We start from the raw sequence: 18,911 nt of genomic DNA on the forward strand, positions 1-18,911 counted from the left end.
GTGAGTCTGCCTTGCTCTTTATTCTTGTTTTAGCTATTGCTGTCTTACCCAATGGGCCATCACTGTTGTCATCATCTCCTGAACTAGTGGGAAGCTGTTTCATCCTAAGGTTTTGTTTTAGAAACCAAGCATTGGTGTTTGCTAAGATAGGAGAGATCCTCTGTGTAATAGATTTTCTTTATTTCTTTGACCATTGCACAAGTGGAATTGGGGAGTTAGCAATCTTCTTCTCGTAATAAACAGGGTCCACTATGTCATCTATGTCTTCCATGGTCATTGGGATCTTAGCTAGATCCAAATTTTCAATTTGTTCCAGAGTAAGGCGGCTAAAATCCATCCTTCTTATATCCTCCTCATTTTGACAATCTGCCCAAACATCCTCAAACCTACAAACATGAGTATAAGTCCTTTTGAGTTTGTTCTTTATACCCCAAAAATCAAAATCGGTTCGGGCCTTGAATCTTCTCATGGTATTCCACTGCATTTCCTCCTCCATATTTTTGGCCTTGGGATTGGTTAGCACTGAATACCTGCCAATTGACTCTGGGAATTTCAGCCCAGTCTTATGTGCTTGTGATTGTTTCTCATGCACACTAATCAGCTATCTGCACAGCTCCATAAGGATGATTTTGTCTGAAGGGAACCTTGGAAGAATGAAGGGATCACCTGAGAAACATCCAATTCGGATATAGGTGAATGTGGGAAACTATAGAAATACACACCCAAAATGAGACACCTTGCTGTAAGCGGCCTCTGATATTCTTCTCTTCTGCAAGCCTTTATAAAAAATGAACATCCATACAGAAAAGAAGGCATTATTAACCCTTCTATAATGATTACCTTTCTTCTTGATTGTCAGCTGGTCATAGTACTCCCAAACGGGCACCACTCTTCTGTCACCCTTGGTAGACAAACCTAGATATTGCCTCATTGAAGTAGCTACGTAAACCAAGTATGAGGTCATGTAAAACTTTAGTGTTACCTTGACCTCCTTCAATTGAGCACAAAGTGCATCATTGATCTGTTCCCCCCAATCAATTCTTGTGGCCCCCTTTCTGATTATATTTATGTAATAAGACATCCAACTTTGAAAATAATGAGAGTCCTTTAATCCTCTCACTCTGGATAACATGGTGACCACGTCGTTATATTCCTCATTAAAATCACTCCTGTGGAAGGACTTAGGCCATTGTGAGGTGATGGAAGTTCTTGTAGTAGAGAGATAAACAATATTGATCACCTTTTTGCATTTATCCTCATGTTTCTCATAGTACTATTGAGCACTCTCTTGAGAAATATGACCTTCTTCAACTGATGAACCTTTGAAGATACTATTGAAGAATACACTGTCTAGGGTCATGATGATATTTTGATCTTCATCTTTCACTTTCCTTGTGCTTTGATCAAAGTGATCAGCTACTGCTAGTACAAATTCAGGATCATGAGCCACAACTGGGAAAGATGCATACTTATGCAACTCAGATTTGATTAAACTGGTTAGACGTGTAGGAGCCTTTTGAACCTGGTCAACTAATTCTTACATATCAACATGCCCAATTTTGGTGTCTCTGATCTCCTTAATATTTGAGTCCACTGAACTCTCTAGGTACAGATTCAAGTACCTGTCATACTTGTATTTCATCTTTCTTGATGATGCTTTACTTGGAGAAGGTCATCTTGAGGAAGAGTCGGGTTTTTTGCGAGAGAGCTTTGACATTCGTTCACAATGAGTGTATTCAACACTAATGATTATCTATTCATCATTATCAAAATCAATTTTTCTCAAATGGATCGAAAAGCGGGACTCAAAATAGGCTTAGGAGTAAAACTGCCAAAAACAACAGGTCGGGGAAAAAAGTCTGACCTGCTCTTTTGAAAACAAAAATTGCACATCGGACTTTAAAGTTTGAAGTGAAATTTAAAAAAAACTTGATCAGCACATCGGAATTTAAAGTCTGATGTGCAATTTGGGATGAGTTATCAACACATCGGACTTTAAAGTTTGATATGTTAATCTGGGGAAAAACATTAACACATCGAACTTTAAAGTCCGATGTGTTGGGGAAAAACATTAACAAGTACATCGGACTTTAAAGTCCAATGTGTAATCTAGAAAATATTAAAGGCACATCGGACTTTAAAGTCCGATGTGCTTACAAAGGGGAAGGACAACTGGTTGGCATGTCGGGTTTTAAAACCTGACATGCTGACCTACTCCCCTCCGCATATTGGATTTTAAAGTCCGATATGTGAAGGTTAAGATCCTGCATATCGGACTTTAAAATCTGATATGCGGAAGGACTAATCTTGAGTTGCACACCGGATTTTAAAGTCCGGTATGTAGTTTTAGAAGGGGGGCTCGGGAGGGCAGTCAGGTTTTGAAGTCTGATTGTCCTCCGGAACAAGGGAGACAATCGAACTTCAAAATCTGATTTCCCTCCGGAGAGAAGTTTGAAAAAGACAAACAAAAACAAAAACAAAAACAAAAACAAACAAGAACGAAAAAAACCCGAAAAGAAAACAAAACCCTACCTCTTCCGCTATGATGATCGAAAAAAATCTAACAAGGAGAGATTTGCCTGAGTCATGGAGAAGAAAATACGAGTTGCGATGGAGAAAACGGAGGAGGGCGTGTGAAAGAAAAATGAAAATGAAAACCCAAAACGCAAAAATTAACTTTAAAAAGCTTCTTAACAAACCCTAATTAGCAATTAATGCAACAATAAAGCGAACACGTAGTTGCATGTCAGGCTTTAAAGTCCATCATGCAAGCTAGGAACACTTGCACGTCGGACTTTAAAGTCCGACATGCAAGCCATGGACAAGACACATGCAATTCAGACTTTAAAGTCCGAACCGTAGGCTGAACAACGTGCAGTTCGGACTTTAAAGTCCGAACTGCAGGCTTAGACCACATGCAGTTCGGACTTTAAAGTCCGAACTGCGGTTAAGAAAACATATAAATACATACTGGACTTTAAAGTCCAAAGTGTATTTGCCAACAAAGAACCCTGCAGTTCGGACTTTAAAGTCCAAACTGCAAACTTAAGGAACAAGGAAAACAATAAAAATGAAAAGCAAAGAACGAAACGAACTAACTGACCAAGTTGATTAAGCTCTCCCGGAGACCCTAAGGTATGAAACAGACCAGTTTCATTGGGTTGCCTCATGATTTTGGCCATGCTGAAATCGAGGACAACACAATTGATACAATGTTCTCTGTGGAACCTGAATCCACAATCACCTTACAAATTTTCACATGGGACTTACAAGTGGTCCTAAATGAAATTTTCCTCCGTGGTGGCTCTTGAGCTTGGGGTATCTTGAGCATTGTTCTTCTTATCATCATTTTTTCTCCATCTGTCACTAGTCATACCTTTCTAATTGGAGAGGTCTCACTTTGAGTGTCCTCCTCTTGCACTAATTGAGTCCTTCTTTCACCCATGTATGGGCTTGATGAGCTTGAGGCTTTTACTGGGCACCTACTCATGGTATGTCCAACTTGATTGCAATGATAGAACCTATTGGTGAAGACTGTATTTCCTCTTCCTGAGTTTCCAAACCTACCCCTAAAATTGCTCCTTCCTCTAAAGGATCCTCTAAATGTTCCTCTTTGTGATTCCCCACTTCCTTCTTGGATTTGCTGCTCTTCATTTCTTGAAGTATGCTGTCCTCTACCAAAGGTTCCTCTACCTCTGAAATTCTTACCACCTCTATGTTTTTGATTTTGTTCACTTCTCCTCTTGATCTTCTCCTCTGCCCTTAATGCCAACTGAAAACACTTATGGATAGTGTCTGGTGTGAGGATGCTGATTTCATCTTGTATGTTTTTCCTAAGGCCATTCATGTACCTTGCCAATTTATGCATTTCATTCTCATGCTTCCTAGCCCTCAAACTAAGTTTGTGGAGTTCCTTAGTGTATGCATATACATCTAGTTCCCTTTGTTTCAAATTTTGCTGTCTCTTGTGGATTTGAACTTCATAATCCTCTGGTAGGAATTGAGCCTTAAGCCTTATCTTCATATGCTCCCATGAAGTTATCTTCTTCTTACCTTCTTGTGCCCTTTCTTCTTGCATAATGTTCCACCAAAGTAGGGCTGATCCCCTCAATCTTGATTTGGCCACATTTACTCTTTTCTCCTTTGCTACCTCCTTATAATCAAAGTGATTATTTAGGACCTCTATCCAATCTAGTAACTCCTCTCCATTGAGGTTTCCTCCATAGGTGGGTAATCCATCCAAGTTATCTTTAGAGATAGATTTGACTACATCCAAGCATAGTTTTTGGTCTGGAGGCATTGCTACTACTCCTTGTTCCTCTCCATCTTCCACTTCTTCAGTTGTCTCATCTCCCCATTCTATCTTAACCTTCCCCTTCTCCTTTTTAGCATCTCTGGTTCCTTTACTTTCTTCCGCATCCTTCTATCATCTCTGCCACCATCTCCCGAATGGCTTCTGGAGTCATTGCCTTTGGAGGCATTGAACTTGCTTCTAATTCTTCACAGTCTAACATACACCAAACATTTCAAAGGGTGTCTCTGATACCACTCTGATGCAGATTGTCTTGGAGCTTTTTCTATTCACCTTCTTGGTTTCCTGTCTTACACAACCCTCTAACTCCTCAAGCCCATCGAATGGCACTTGGTAGGGGTTTTTCTATCTAGACCTCCAAGGTCTGATCCACTTTGGCTTTCCCCCAAGGTATAGCCACTAATCTTAGACAATCAACACCTCCTGTTGAGGCTTCCACCTCAATCCCCAACACCACTCCTAAGGCTCCAACAACCCCTGCAAAGGATCACAACACACCAACTTGTTCTAAGTGGGAAAAATACATTTACATAGTGTCTTTGAAGTCTTTTAGGGTTTTTTTCACCTTCAAACCCATCGCTAAGTTTTCCTAATCTCTCTTTGTCTCCACTGGGCTCAATTAGGCCTAATACAATTAGCCCTCCTTTGGTGGTTTCCAGGGCTTAGTTTGAAATCACCCTAAACAAGGCCACAAATAAATTGCAGATTTGAGCACCCTTTTCATAGTTTCATACAATATTGAAGAATTGTACCTGGTTTTTTTGTACAAAGGTGGGAACCAAAACTATCCTATTTTCAAGGGTTTAAGCCTACCCGGGTGACTCACAAATTTGTGCTTGAAAAGGTTCACTAGTCAAATCATCTGCCAAAGCTAATTGAGGATTATTTGAGGGTACTTAGAGGGCTTTCCAACCATGGGTCCCCTTCTTTTCTACCATTCCACATGTGCTCAGAATGTGCACATCTTCTACTGTCCTAACTCACTAACTCCTAGCAGTGAGCCTAAGGTTTCATTGTAGCTCCTCCACCAAGGCCTACAAAAAAAAAACCCTACTCTAAACTTATGTATAAACCCTAACCTATAATTCCACTCAATTTCAATAGGTGCCATCAACAGATGCTCAAGTTAGAGCCATTTTTCTCTTAAACCCTACTTTGCAAGGGTTTTGTACCTAGTCATAGAGAATGAACTAGATCCCTACAACCAAACACAAACAAACTTGCTAATTTACCTTGCTGGAAAGAAAATTCAACAAACACTCATGCCTTGCAATGATATTTCTCTGACAAGTTCGTACTGGACCATACAATGCAATGAAAAATAAGGAAAAACTATAAAAAATGGTGAAAAGTCAAGATTTCTTGAAAACACAAAAAATGTTCTTGCATTCCAGATTCTCCAACCTATACAATGAAGTAGATTTTGGATTATATACTTATGTTTTAGCTGGTTGAACCAACTTTGCAATGCCAATCATTAAAAATGCAACTTTTGCAAAATGTTGCAAAATGTTGCTTAGGAACATTTACATCTTTTTGACACCTTGGTTGCAAGTTTGCATTCAAGTGCATTCCAAGGCTCTTGAAGGTCCTCAAGAATCCTATAAGACCCAAACACAATACAATAGACCCCTATTACATGATGATAATGATCTAGAGTACTACTCCTATGATCAACATTAGCATTGCAACCTCCTAGGCTGATAGCATTCTGAATACAAATGACACAACGAAAAGCTTGGACAACTCAACCATGGCTCTATTGAGTCCCAAATGGTTGGTCCATTATTACATCATAAAAGACAACACAAAACTTTAAGAACAATTTTTTTTTTCTGGAGTGATAGGTGCCCTGCACCAGCTCTCAACTTGGGAAAGGTATGTTCCAACATAGACCAAGATGTATTTATCAATATTTGTAAATAATATAATGATGTCTTTTCTTTTACTTATGAAGATCTGAAAGGGTTTGATCCTAGTTTATCCCAACATACAATAGAGTTAGATCCAAATGCAAAGCTTATCAGGCAAAAGAAAAGACCCATAAACCCCAAGGTTGAGACCTTGATGAGAAAAGAGGTATCCAAGCTCATTGAGTCCAATATAATTTTCCAATAAAACATTCTTCTTGGGTAGCTAATCTTGTTCCAGTTAGGAAACAGAATGGGAAATCACATTATGTGTAGACATTAGAGATCTCAATAGAGCCTCCCTTAGAGATCATTACCCCCTCCCTTCCAAGGAACAAATATTAGATGAAGTAGTTCAGAAAGATTTTTTTTCTTGAATGGGTATTCAAGATATAATCAGATCCTAGTCCAAGAATTAGATCAATTCAAAACTGCATTTGCTACTAAATGGGGCACCTATGCCTATTGTAAAATGCCCTTTGGACTAGCCAATGCAGGTGCCACTTTTGAAAGATCTATTAATATGGATTTCAAGGGAGTATTAGCAGAGTTTGTGCTGGTATACCTAGATGATATAACTATGTACTCCAAGTATTCAATAGATCATTTTGGTCACCTTGAACATGTATTCAAAAAATGCAGAGAGTATGGTGTGTCTTTGAATCCTAATAAATTTGTATTTGCTACCGATCAAGGCAAATTATTGGGACACATTGTATCAAATGATGGTTTGGACATAGATCCAAAAAGGGTGGAGGCCAATTTGTCTCTTCCCCTCTCAAGTCAAAAAAAAATGTTTGCAAAGTTTCCTAGGTAGGATCAACTTTGTAAGGAGATTTATTCCAAACCTGGCTATTATGGTTAAGCCTCTCACACCCATGCTAAAGAAGGATAAATCTTTCAGATGGATCAAGGAAGGTAAATATGGTTTTGAACAAATCAAACAAGCAATTGCTTAGCCTCCCATCCTGGTGTAGTGTCATAAAATTGTGCCCCTAGCAATTTTCAACCATATTGGGTCCTCAAGCATGTGAGATTGAATCCCCTAGTCTAATCAGAGACCGGACACTACTCAACCCCTAAAAATGGCTTCTCCCTTGTCCTCTGCACCACCCTATCTACACTCTACCCTAGAGAAAAGGGCAAAAAATGGGCGTGATGCCCCTATCCCTACCCCTATCCCTACCCTATTTTGGGGTAGGACCTTTCTTGAGTTTTCATAGAAGGTTGTGAAGTGAGCAGGAAAACTTCACTGATGTCAGCCTACCACGAAAATTAGTTTCATTAACCCTAATTGACAAGTATATAAGTTGCATTTGTCCTCTCATTTCCATAAGTTAGATGAGTGGTAAATTTACATGTGATCATGCATTCAATAGCATTCAAGCATTCCTTTCCAACATTGAGCATTCTCAAGTCTCCCTTCAAGGCTAGGTGTTGCATTCAAGTCAAGGATTCAACCATTGAAGTGGACATTGATTCCAACATTCAATTCCACACAAGAAAATATACCTACATTCTATCTACAACCTCCCTTGAGGTGATTTACATTAGTCTTTTAGTTACATTTACTTACAAGTACTTTCTTTCATTACTTGGTTAATTCCAAAACTAGGGTTTGACATGAAGGCAAACCCCCAATTCCAACCCCTTTTCCTCTCTTTTTTGTGTGTAGGTTGTAGGTGCACAACTGTACTTTCAGATTTAGACTCCATTTGTAGAGGTGGAAAAACTCTATTCATTTCACAGATTTTTCGGAGGACTGTGTACACTTTTGCCATGGTCCAGGCAACTTTTCCTCAGATTCATAGGGCGGATTTGTCTCGACATATTACTGCCAAATCTAGGTGCATAGCTTCATCCCACACTTTGATCTTGATTTATTATCAGTTCTTCATCTCTTTTCACTTAGTCTTAATACATAATTCAATAAATTCCTTTCCATTCCAAGTAGAAGAGGGGATTAACTTATCATTCTTAGTTCATTCAGAATTCTATCTTCTTCTTTGGAGGTTGAATCCAGTGAATTCGCCCCCCCTCTTCCAATGTAATGCGTGAAAAGTGTTTGAAGGGAAATCCGTAGTGAAATTCTCATATCTCCTTGGAGGGAAAGGGTAGCTTTCCTCTTGATCTCTCATTCACACATTTTTTAACCCACCATTACATTTTGGTGAACCCGACATCTTGCATGCTTTCCTTTGAACAAAATTGCATATATTTCATTTGCAAGTTTAAATTTTCTGCGAACTTAGTGGTTAAATCATTAAAAACACTAGTTTTTAAAATTAAAATTGAACTTGTGATTTGTAAAAATTGCTTGTGGTTATATTAAATTTGAAAATTGTTTTGTTTGTCAAATTCAATTTCCTCATTGTCTTGTTCAATTTTCAAATCAAATTTACAAAACTAAGCAGTTACTTGTTAAAACCCTAATTTTCAAAAATATCTTGAACTTATGCAAAAATTGGATTTCCATTTAATTTTCAGATTTGTGATTGTTCTCAGACTTGTTTTCATTCCTACAATTCAAATTTTCAATTTCCCTCCTTTTTCCCAAAATTCAAATTTCAAAATTAAGTGGTTAGGTCATAAAACCCTAATTTTCAAATTTAATTGGATTTTGTGCAAATTTCAATCAATTTCATTCAAACTCAGATTTCTAAACATTTTCCAAGGTATCGCTATCCATTAGGTTTGACCTTTTTCAAATTTGAATTCAATTCCTCTTTTTCTCCAAAACCCTAATAGGGTCCTATTTTTAAATTTGAACCTTAATTTCGCCATCTAGAAATTGTAAAATTTGCCAATTTTTTGGGGTTAGCTTTGGAATCATCATAATATTCATCCTTGAAAATTTCAAAATAAGTTGGTCGGACCATGTGTATTCCCGCCACGGTCCTCGACTTTTTTCCCAAAATTTTGGGAGACTGTTATGACTGTATTTAATAGCCTAAATCCAGAAGATTGGCTGATTTTGTTGATTTTTGATCCCTCTAGAATAAAAAATACCTCCAAAATTCAACATTTTAAATTTCAAGAAAAAATTTAAAATTAAGAGGTTAATTATAATCTGCCCTGATTTTAAAGATTCTGATTTTAAAATTAAGTGGTATTCCCTTGGCCATAATTTTAAAATTCTAATTTCCTTTCATTTTTGGAAATTGTGTCACCCTCTTCTTCCAACAAAGTTCAAATTGTTTAATTAGTATTTTCTTAAAATTTGCATTACTCAATTTTGTAAGCTTTGTTCCTATAATTCAAAATTCAAAATTCAAAATTCAAAATTCAAAATTCAAAATTTTCCTATGTGCATGAGTTTTACCACTATTAGTCCTACCTATACTATCACCGTTAGACAAAGCATTAGAATTAAGGCCTCCCAAGGTTTCATTACCAAGGAGATGGAACCTAATTTGGGTGACTTCTTTAATGAGGATCATGCTAATTCACCCCATTGATGAATCCCATGATCAAGAAGAAGCTTTAACTAGAGTCTCTATAGATCAACTTTCCACATTGGACAATCAATTTGATAACTTTCAACATGGGATGTCCCAAGAATACCCTAATAGTGAAGCTCTTCCATTAATTGAAGGCCTTAAGCGCATGATTCAAAGTGATAAGAATAAAATTGATATATTGCATGGCATTGTACATATTGTTGATTCTAATGTCATGCCTATCAAGAGTTGTGCTGAAACCCTAGGTTATTCACAACCTTCAACACAAGTCAATCCTTCAATTCCTTTGACTACTCTTATGACTAGTATTCCTACTTTTACCTCCAACATCATGGCTACTTCAACTCAAAATGTCATCCCTACAACCATTTGTAATGGGGGCAATCCCTCTTCTTTATTAAATCCTCCATATTTACCTATGTCTTCAATGAGTGTTCCTATTATCCCTCAACCAATCAATGTTACACAAGGGGGCAATTTCTTCAACAACTTTGTTCCTCCTTTAAGTGTCCCTTTCCCTACCCAATCATCACCTATGCCTACTTATCATAATGTCCCACCACCTTATTCTCATTCCATGCCTTCTTTCAATAACATCACACCACCTTCTCAATCAACTATGTCTAACATCAATTCTTCTACCGAAACGATAATTAACAATCTTGCTCAAACCGTGTCTTCCTTACAACAAAAAATTGCTTCTATGAGTCAATCCAAGTTTAGTGTGCCCACCTTTGATGTTGTGAGCCCACTTTCTCTTGATATTGTTAAAGTCATGCCACCTAAACATGTTGAGGTCCCTCAATTAGAACTCTATAATGGAAAAGGTGATCCTCTTATGCATGTCAAAACATTTCAAACCTTGTGTACTGAATTTGCTTATGATCAAAGATTGCTTGCAAAATTGTTTACAAGAATACTAAGAGATAAGGCTTTACAATGGTATTGCTCTTTGCCTTCTTATTCTATCACTTCTTTTCAACAACTGGCAAATGCTTTCATCCAACAATTTCAAAACAACATTGGTCCTAAACTCACTTTGACTGATTTAGTGCATTGTGAAAAGGTGTTAAAGAAAAAGTGACTGATTTCATTGGTAGATATAAGCATTTGCGTGCTCAGATTTCTTTTCATGTACCTGATAATGATAATCAACTAATTTTCATTTCTAATTTGCAAAGATATTAGGGAAAAGATTATTTTATCTGAGTTTATTTCCTTTCCGCAGTTCTGTGCAACACTCCACAATTGTCAACTAGCTGTGAGTCAAATGGAGCAATCCACTCCTATGGCTCCAAGTGATAAGGGGGAGAGTGTTCAACAACCATTTGTGAAGTTCAAACCAATAAAAAGCTTCATAAAGTTCAATGATACAATCAACAACAACAATGTGAATGCTATAATAGGAGTGCCACCTATTTCTAAATTTTTCTAAAGAGAAAGACAATTTACTCCTTTGAATGAATCTTTACATAGTATTATGTCTCAGTTGTTGCAAAGAAATGTTATCAAACTTCCTCCTATAAAACAAGTTGATCCTTCTAAACTTGCATCCCCTTATTTTGATAACAATTCATTTTGTCAATTTCATCGTCAGCCTGGTCATGATACCAAGAAATGTTTCGCATTGAAAAATAAGATTCAAGATTTGATTGATAATAATACTATATCTGTGCCAGGTGTGAATGATAAAGGGAATAAATCAGTAGCTCCTCTTAATCAAAATCTTAAGATTTTCACTGATCCCTTACCTTCTCATACCTCTAACATTATTGAGATTGTGCCTACTTCTTTCTCTTCTGAGGAATTCACCTCTATGGCTTCGAACTTGGTAAATATGGTAGAAAAACAAGATACACCTAAGGATCCTTATATTACATTAGTGAGACCATTAGAGCACCCGATGGCCCTTTATACATAGTTGTGAAGGTTAAAGACATACCTTATTGTGGTGTTCTTATTGATCCCTCTTGCATGGTTAATATCATCACTGGGGAGAATCTTTTCACTTTACGATTGTATAAACCAATATAAGATACTTCTAATGTGGTTGTGAAGTTATTTGATGGATTCTCTTATCCTCCCATTGACTCTATCACCCTTCCTATTGAATTTGATACTAAATCCATGGATGTCGACTTTGTTATCATACCCTCTTCTGAGAAATTCTGTGTAAAGTTGGGCTATCCTTGGCTATCTTCCATGAAGGCTATTGCTTCTCCAATCCATAAGTGTTTTAAATTTCCTCACAATGGAGAAATCATAACCATGAACCATAGCTTATTTATTCCATCCGAAAGACGCGCTAGTGTTCCTATTGATTTCTTTTGGCCTAAACAATTTCAATCTCTTCCATCAAGGAGTGATTCTCTTTCTCATATTATCAAAAATGGAAGAAAGATATGATCTAATCCTTAAGTCAACCTAGATCCCCAATACTTCACATTCCTATCATACTGGAAGATAAATTTCTTCCCCTCATGGATAGAACTAATCTCCCTCCTAAGGAAGATCATCAACCTATTCCTGTGGATGTGACTATACCTACTCCTAAGAAGAACAACAATATTCTTCCTAAGGTTAGACCTGTACCTCCTCCTCATGATGGACATGGTCTCCTTCCTACACCTAACATTCCTCCTTTATATGGTGCTCTTCCACCTCCTTCCTCTTATCGAGAGAAGAGGCCTGCTTCTCCTCTTGTTTAACCTAAAATACCTCAACCTAAACCTTCAACTATCAAGGAGAGAAACATTCCTACTTTTTCAAGTGTTCCTCCTCCTTCTTAGTCTCCGACTAAGACTCGACGAAATCATTGTGCGAGAGAATGCCAATGAAGACGCCATGTTCAAGCTTGTAAAGTTTTTCCCTTGAAATACTCAATCTCCTAAGACTCCAACAGTTGACATGATTCCATTTTCTCCCAAGCAAGATGTTCAACCTACATCTCCAAATCATAAGTTGCACAAAAAATGTGATGGATTTACTCCTATTCGTGTTCTTGCTCCTCTTTCTCTAAATTTTTTTTTGAAGAAATGGGTGAAAATGTTATTCATGATGGCAATACAACTCCTAATGCTTCTAATAGTGAGTATGAATATGTTGATGTGTACAAGCATTTATCAACTAAATTTTCACAAACCCTAATCCTAGCTCCTAGAATCAAACAAAGTGACTTACAACATGAGCATAGTCCTTGTTTGGATCTTGTGATAGCTCCATCTATTGTACTTGATGTTTCTCCTCTAGCATGTTGCTCACCTTCCTGAAATAGTGATCAACAAGATCGGGAGGTAGATGTCATGCTAGATTAGTAATATTAGCACTATAGATACTCTCTCTCTCTCTCTCTCTCTCTCTCTCTCTCTCTCTCTCTCTCTCTCCTTTCTTGCTCTTTTGTGACCATTCTTCTATGTGTATCCCTATTCTTCTATTATCCCCTTAATGTATACTTGAGGATGATGCAAAGCATTGAGATCTCTTTTGGTCTCTTTCATGTTGACTCAAAAGACTCTTATCTTCCCTTTCTTCCAAGGAATTTTCCTTTCTTTGGGGAATGTCAATTATTATATGCACATACATATATAATATACATGAGTTATCATACAACATATTGACCCCAAGGAAAGAGAAACTACGTCATGTTTTGTGTTCATTATCCTTGGGTTTTGGGGCTAAATCCTTGCAATAACGTGCTCCCTCTCTTCTCTCTCTCTTGGGTGTATCATACCTTAAAGAAATCACTCCCGATAAGGCTTGTGTGATTGCTTTAATGTGGGGGCATACACTCCGTTCATATTTTCCTTCTTGATACTTAGAGTTACTTAGTGTACTTTGTAATCTTTGGTATCCTTACTTTCATGACTCATAGTGAGGGGAACTTTTCTACTTGCAGTAATGGTTCTCCCTTTCTCGATCTTCCCTTTTACTTTGTCAATTGAAGTCGTAAGATCCTAAGTCCACTGGGGGCTTGGTGCATTTTGCCTCCTTGACATGGTAAAAGTCTTTCAATCTTGTTTCCTTGTACTTTATCAGTAGTATTGACGTACGCTCATACTCCTACTAAAGTGGGGGATAAATGTAGTGTCATAAAATTGTGACCCTAGAAATTTTCAACCACATTAGGGTCCTCACGCATGCGAGATCATTTCCCCTAGCTTGATCGAAGATAGGAGACTGCTCAACCCTTGAAAATTGCTTCTCCCTTGCCCTCCATACCACCTTGTCTACACTCAATCATGGAGAAAAGGGAAGGATCCACCTAGGATAGGGGTGTGGTGGACCTTTCCTGAGTTTGCATAGAAGGTTATGCAGTGAGTGGGAAAACTTCCTCGATGTCGGTCTATGAGGAAAATCAGTTTCATTAACCCTAATTGACAAGTATATAAGTTGCATTTTTCCTCTCACTTTCATAAGTTGGATGAGTGGGAAATTTACGTATGATCAAGAATTCAAGAGCATTCAAGCATTCAAGCATTCCTTTCCAACATTAAGCATTCTCAAGTCTCCCTTCAAGGATTCAACCATTGAAGAGGAGATTGATTCCAACATTCAATTCCACACAAGCAAATCTACCTACATTCTATCTACAACATCCCTTGAGGCGATTTACATTACAGTCTTTTAGTTACATTTACTTGCAAGTACTTTCTTTCATTACTTGGTTAATTCCAAAACTGGGGTTTGACCTGAAGGCAAACCCCCAATCCCAACTCCTTTTCCTCTCTTTTCTATGTGTAGGTTGTAGGTGCATAGCTGTACTTTAAGATTTGGACTCCGTTCGTAGAGGTGGAAAAACCCTTTTCGTTTCGTGGATTTTTCGGATGACCGTGTACACTTTCACCATGACCTAGACAACTTTTCCTCAAATTCATTGGGTGGCTTCATCTTGACATATTACTGACAAATATAGGTGCACAACTTCATGCCACACTCCGATCTTGAGTTATTATTAGTTCTTTGTCTCTTTTCACCTAGTCTTAATACATAATTCAATCAATTCCTTTCCATTCCAGGTAGAAGAGGGGATTAAGTTATCATTCTCACTTCATTTAGAATTCTATCTTCTTCTTTGGAGGTTGAATCTAGTGATTCCCCCCCCCTCTTCAAATGTAATGCGTGAAAATTGTTTGAAGGGAAATCCATAGTGAAACTCTCATCTCTCCTTGGAGGGAAAGGGTAGCTTTCCTCTTGATCTCTCATTCACACATTTTTTCACCCACCATTGCATTTTGGTGCCATTACACCTAGTAAATACCAATTATGAAAAAGATTTCATCCTCTTTACTTTAGGAGGATAGGCAAGTATCTCAGCTATTTTAACACAGCTAAATGATGATGGGTTAAAGCAACCCATTTCTTTTTTTAGTGAGGGCCTCATATATTTTGAGCTTAAATATAGCTACGTGGAAATGCAAGTCATCATAGTGGTTAAAGAATTGAAGAAGTGCAGACACATGATTTCTAACAATTGGATTCGACTCCTAGTCCCACATGCAGGTGTGGGATATCCTCTTGAATAAGAATATTGGTGAGAGGAGGGATGGATGGATCACCAAGGTCATAGAATATGACCTTAATATCAAAATAAATAAGTTAGTAAGAGGCAAGGGCTTGCGTGAGAAGTTTGTTTCATCTTTTGATAAAGATCCAGAGGTCACCCTTATCTGCATGAGGAACAACCAACCAACGATGATTATAGACAAACTAGTTGGTTTGATAACATGACTGCCTTCTTAAGGGATGGTAGTTACCCTCCTAATTTTGATAGAACTAAGATAATGCACTTCAAAATTTAGTCTATCTCTTATGTGTTAGTGAATGGCATTTTGTTCAAAATGGACCTTAATGGAGTCCTATTGAGATGCATCAAAGAAGACCAGGTTTGCAGATTGCTAGAAGAGTTTCATGATGGCCCCTTAGGTAGCCATTTTTATGCAAGGACCACTACCATGAAAATAATCAGGGCAGGCTATCATTGGGCATCCTTATTTATAGATTCACATAGGTGGGTGAGGAAGTGCAAAGAGTGTGCCCTTTTTTCAGGAAAACAAAGTTTGGCTACCCTTCCTCTTTATCTTATACAAACTGATCAACCTTTTACTTAGTGGGGCCTAGATTTTATTGTATTGGACTAATTAACCCTCTATCTAGCATCGACCATAAGTGGATTTTGGCCACCATAGAATACTTTATAAGGTGGACATAGGTGGTAGCTCTAAAGGATGATACTAAAAGTTTAGTGGGTAATTATTAGAGGGAATTGCAAACAAATTTGGTTCCCCTTGTACCATTATATCTGACAATGCCAAGGCTTTTGTTGGAGGTCATATCAGTTCATGGGCAGTTAGGCATGACATATACATAAAGACATCATAAAACTATTGCCCCCAGGGGAACGACCTAGCTAAGTCTTCAAATAAGAATCTCATCAAAATCATCAAGAGGACTCTAGATGACAACCAAAGATCTTGACATTTTAAGTTAGCGATAGCCTTATGGGTTGAAAATATCACACCTAAAAGAGAAATTGGCAATTCACCTTTCATGTTGATATATGAAAGGGAAGAAATGCTTCCCTTATCACTTGAATTAACCTCTATTGAATTAGAACACCAACTAATTCTCTTAGAGAATGATTCCATGATACTTAGATATTTAGAGTTGATGGAGTTGGAAGAAATCTGAAGCAGAGACATGCAAACCCTCTCTATTCATCAATGACGGGTCAAAAGAAGTTTTGACAAAGGATCCACTCATAGGACCTTCAATATTGTTGACCTTGTCCTAAAATGGGATGCTGGCTGAGCCAAACTAGGTCGGCACTCCAAATTTGATGCTATTTGGAGTGGGCCATATGTAATCATTAGATGCAAAGAGGACAATTCTTTCCACCTATCCAAGATTAATGGTGAGGCCCTTCCCATTGCGGTCAAGGGAATCCACCTTAAAGCTTTCTCTTGAGGTGATTTTGGTCCTTGTAAATATTAGTTAGTTTTATGTCTTCCAAGAAGTGCACAAGCATAAGCCATTCTTCCCTAGAAAGGCATAATTTTTTTCTTTTGAAGGTTGTAGGAGCATGGGTTTCTTATCATGTTTTAGTCTTGACTCTGCACCTAATGGATCTGTCAGGCTACTAGTCATATGCCAAGAAGGCTTTCCATCCCCTTCGAGTTGCAAAAATTTGACCATTTTTGTGTCAACCTTAGTCATACAGATAATTGATCTGAGAAAATCATCAATATGGCTAAAAACCCTACATATTTTCTCTAAGGTTTAAACCCTAAACCCTTAAGGCATTTTTTTATTAGTCTTTCGGCCTTTTCTATTTTATTATTGACTGGTTGGGGAGGAAATTTAATTAAAGGCCCACTGGCTGAAGGGGGCCTTCTTCATTCATATTACCAACCCCTTTTATCTGCTACCGACAGGCGGGAGGTTTATTTATAATCACAGGGTTGCAACAGTTGGGAATTGCCTTTTTGGTCGCCCTTGAAATGTTGTGATTGCCGGTTTAGTTTTTGTTGTTTCACAATGGTCAGAGCTCACAATGATTTCCCCTTGGCGATATAGTAGTGGCTGCTAATTCTTTATCACATTATTGCGACATGTTGAAAACAAGGTTTGGTCTCCTTTGTGATATTGCAATAATTGACTGGTGGAATGTTTTTTGCAGTTTGGCAGCAGTCAAGAGTAATGCTACATCCCAGATTGTGAAACAATGATGTGGTTGCAAGTTGTTTGGAGTTGGTTTTTGTGGTTTCATGGTGGTCAAGATTGACAACCGGATTGAGGTTGCGCTTTTGCGATGGTTGCTAGTTTAATTCATGAGGATGTTATCGCGTGGTCGCAACGATTATCCTTAACCATTGCTTAACCCTTGTGATATAGAAATAGTCCGCTAGTGGTAACTTTAATGATGATGATTATTTGTCATCGCGGTATTGTAGTGGTCAAAAAATAAGTTCTATATTTGGTTGCAATATCACGATATGGTTGTTAAGTTGATGGGGCTGGTTTTCGTGGAATGATCTCAGTCGTCCATCTGCACATGATAAAAAGAGATCCAATGGCCCAAATTTAAATTGGAAGTGATTGTTGAAATTCAAAACAACTGCTCGAGGGTGGTTGTCAACTTAATGGGTCAAAAATCAGTTTCTGACCTTGTCGATTAACTAAATAAAATTTGATCTATCACAACCACTTTCAGACGATCAGGGGATGATTGCCATTACTCTACCATGCTCCTACAAACATTTTCCTCGACTACCCATGCTCATTTATTGTAGACAAAAGAGTTATGGGTCTGATAGAGGATGTTCAAATGCCATCCCAATGCAGGATATCCCTTAATTTCATAAATTATTGCTTAGTTCTATGAGAGATCTTAAGGCACACAACTATCAGATCAATATTTTTTGCTCTGATTTCCCTTATTTTGTGACCTAACCCTAGTCGATTAGGGTTTCCAAACTAGTGTTCTATCTGAGTTATGTCTGATCTATTATAAAGGCAAATTTGTAACATATTAAAGAGGATCTTCTCCTTTTTCTCTTACACAATTCTACTATTTTTGCAACTATAAGCTTACCTTGCCTTTACATAAATTTAGTCAACCATTTACCTCATGCAGAATTGCTTGGCCTTTGTTCTGAATTTGTTTATTATTTGTTTTGTTTAATTTATATGTTGTATCAACTCTTCTTAAGGGATCTATCTATGGATGTTTTAGTTCCTCTCAGTTCTACATTGTTTTGATCTCATATATGTCTTAGGGGATGTTTAAGGATAGGAATTTGTGTATGCTTTAGGTTGATTTATTGATGTTTTATGCAATCATGTAATGCCCATCAAAATACCCTAGAGAAATTAAGCAACTGACATTCTAATGGAGATAATTTTTTTTATTTAACATCTATTAACAACTGACGTAACACATAACATCTCCATTTAACTACATTCATTTACTATTTATCCATTATGAACATGCATCATTACACATTTCACTAATTAACACAAGCAAAAATAACATAACATCATTAATCTTTCCCTAGGGTACTTCAACGTCATTACTTAATGAACTACCATAATGACATCCTACTCGCATGACAAAAACATTCCATTTGGAATTAATGTATCATTTTAAATTTCCTAACCATGAGATATGCAACCTACCAAATTATCTATCCATCATTATATGCATGCCATTCTACCATATTACTAACATAT

The sequence above is a fragment of the Cryptomeria japonica genome, chromosome 1, assembly GCF_030272615.1.
Source record: "Cryptomeria japonica chromosome 1, Sugi_1.0, whole genome shotgun sequence".
Classification (NCBI taxonomy): Eukaryota; Viridiplantae; Streptophyta; class Pinopsida; order Cupressales; family Cupressaceae; genus Cryptomeria; species Cryptomeria japonica.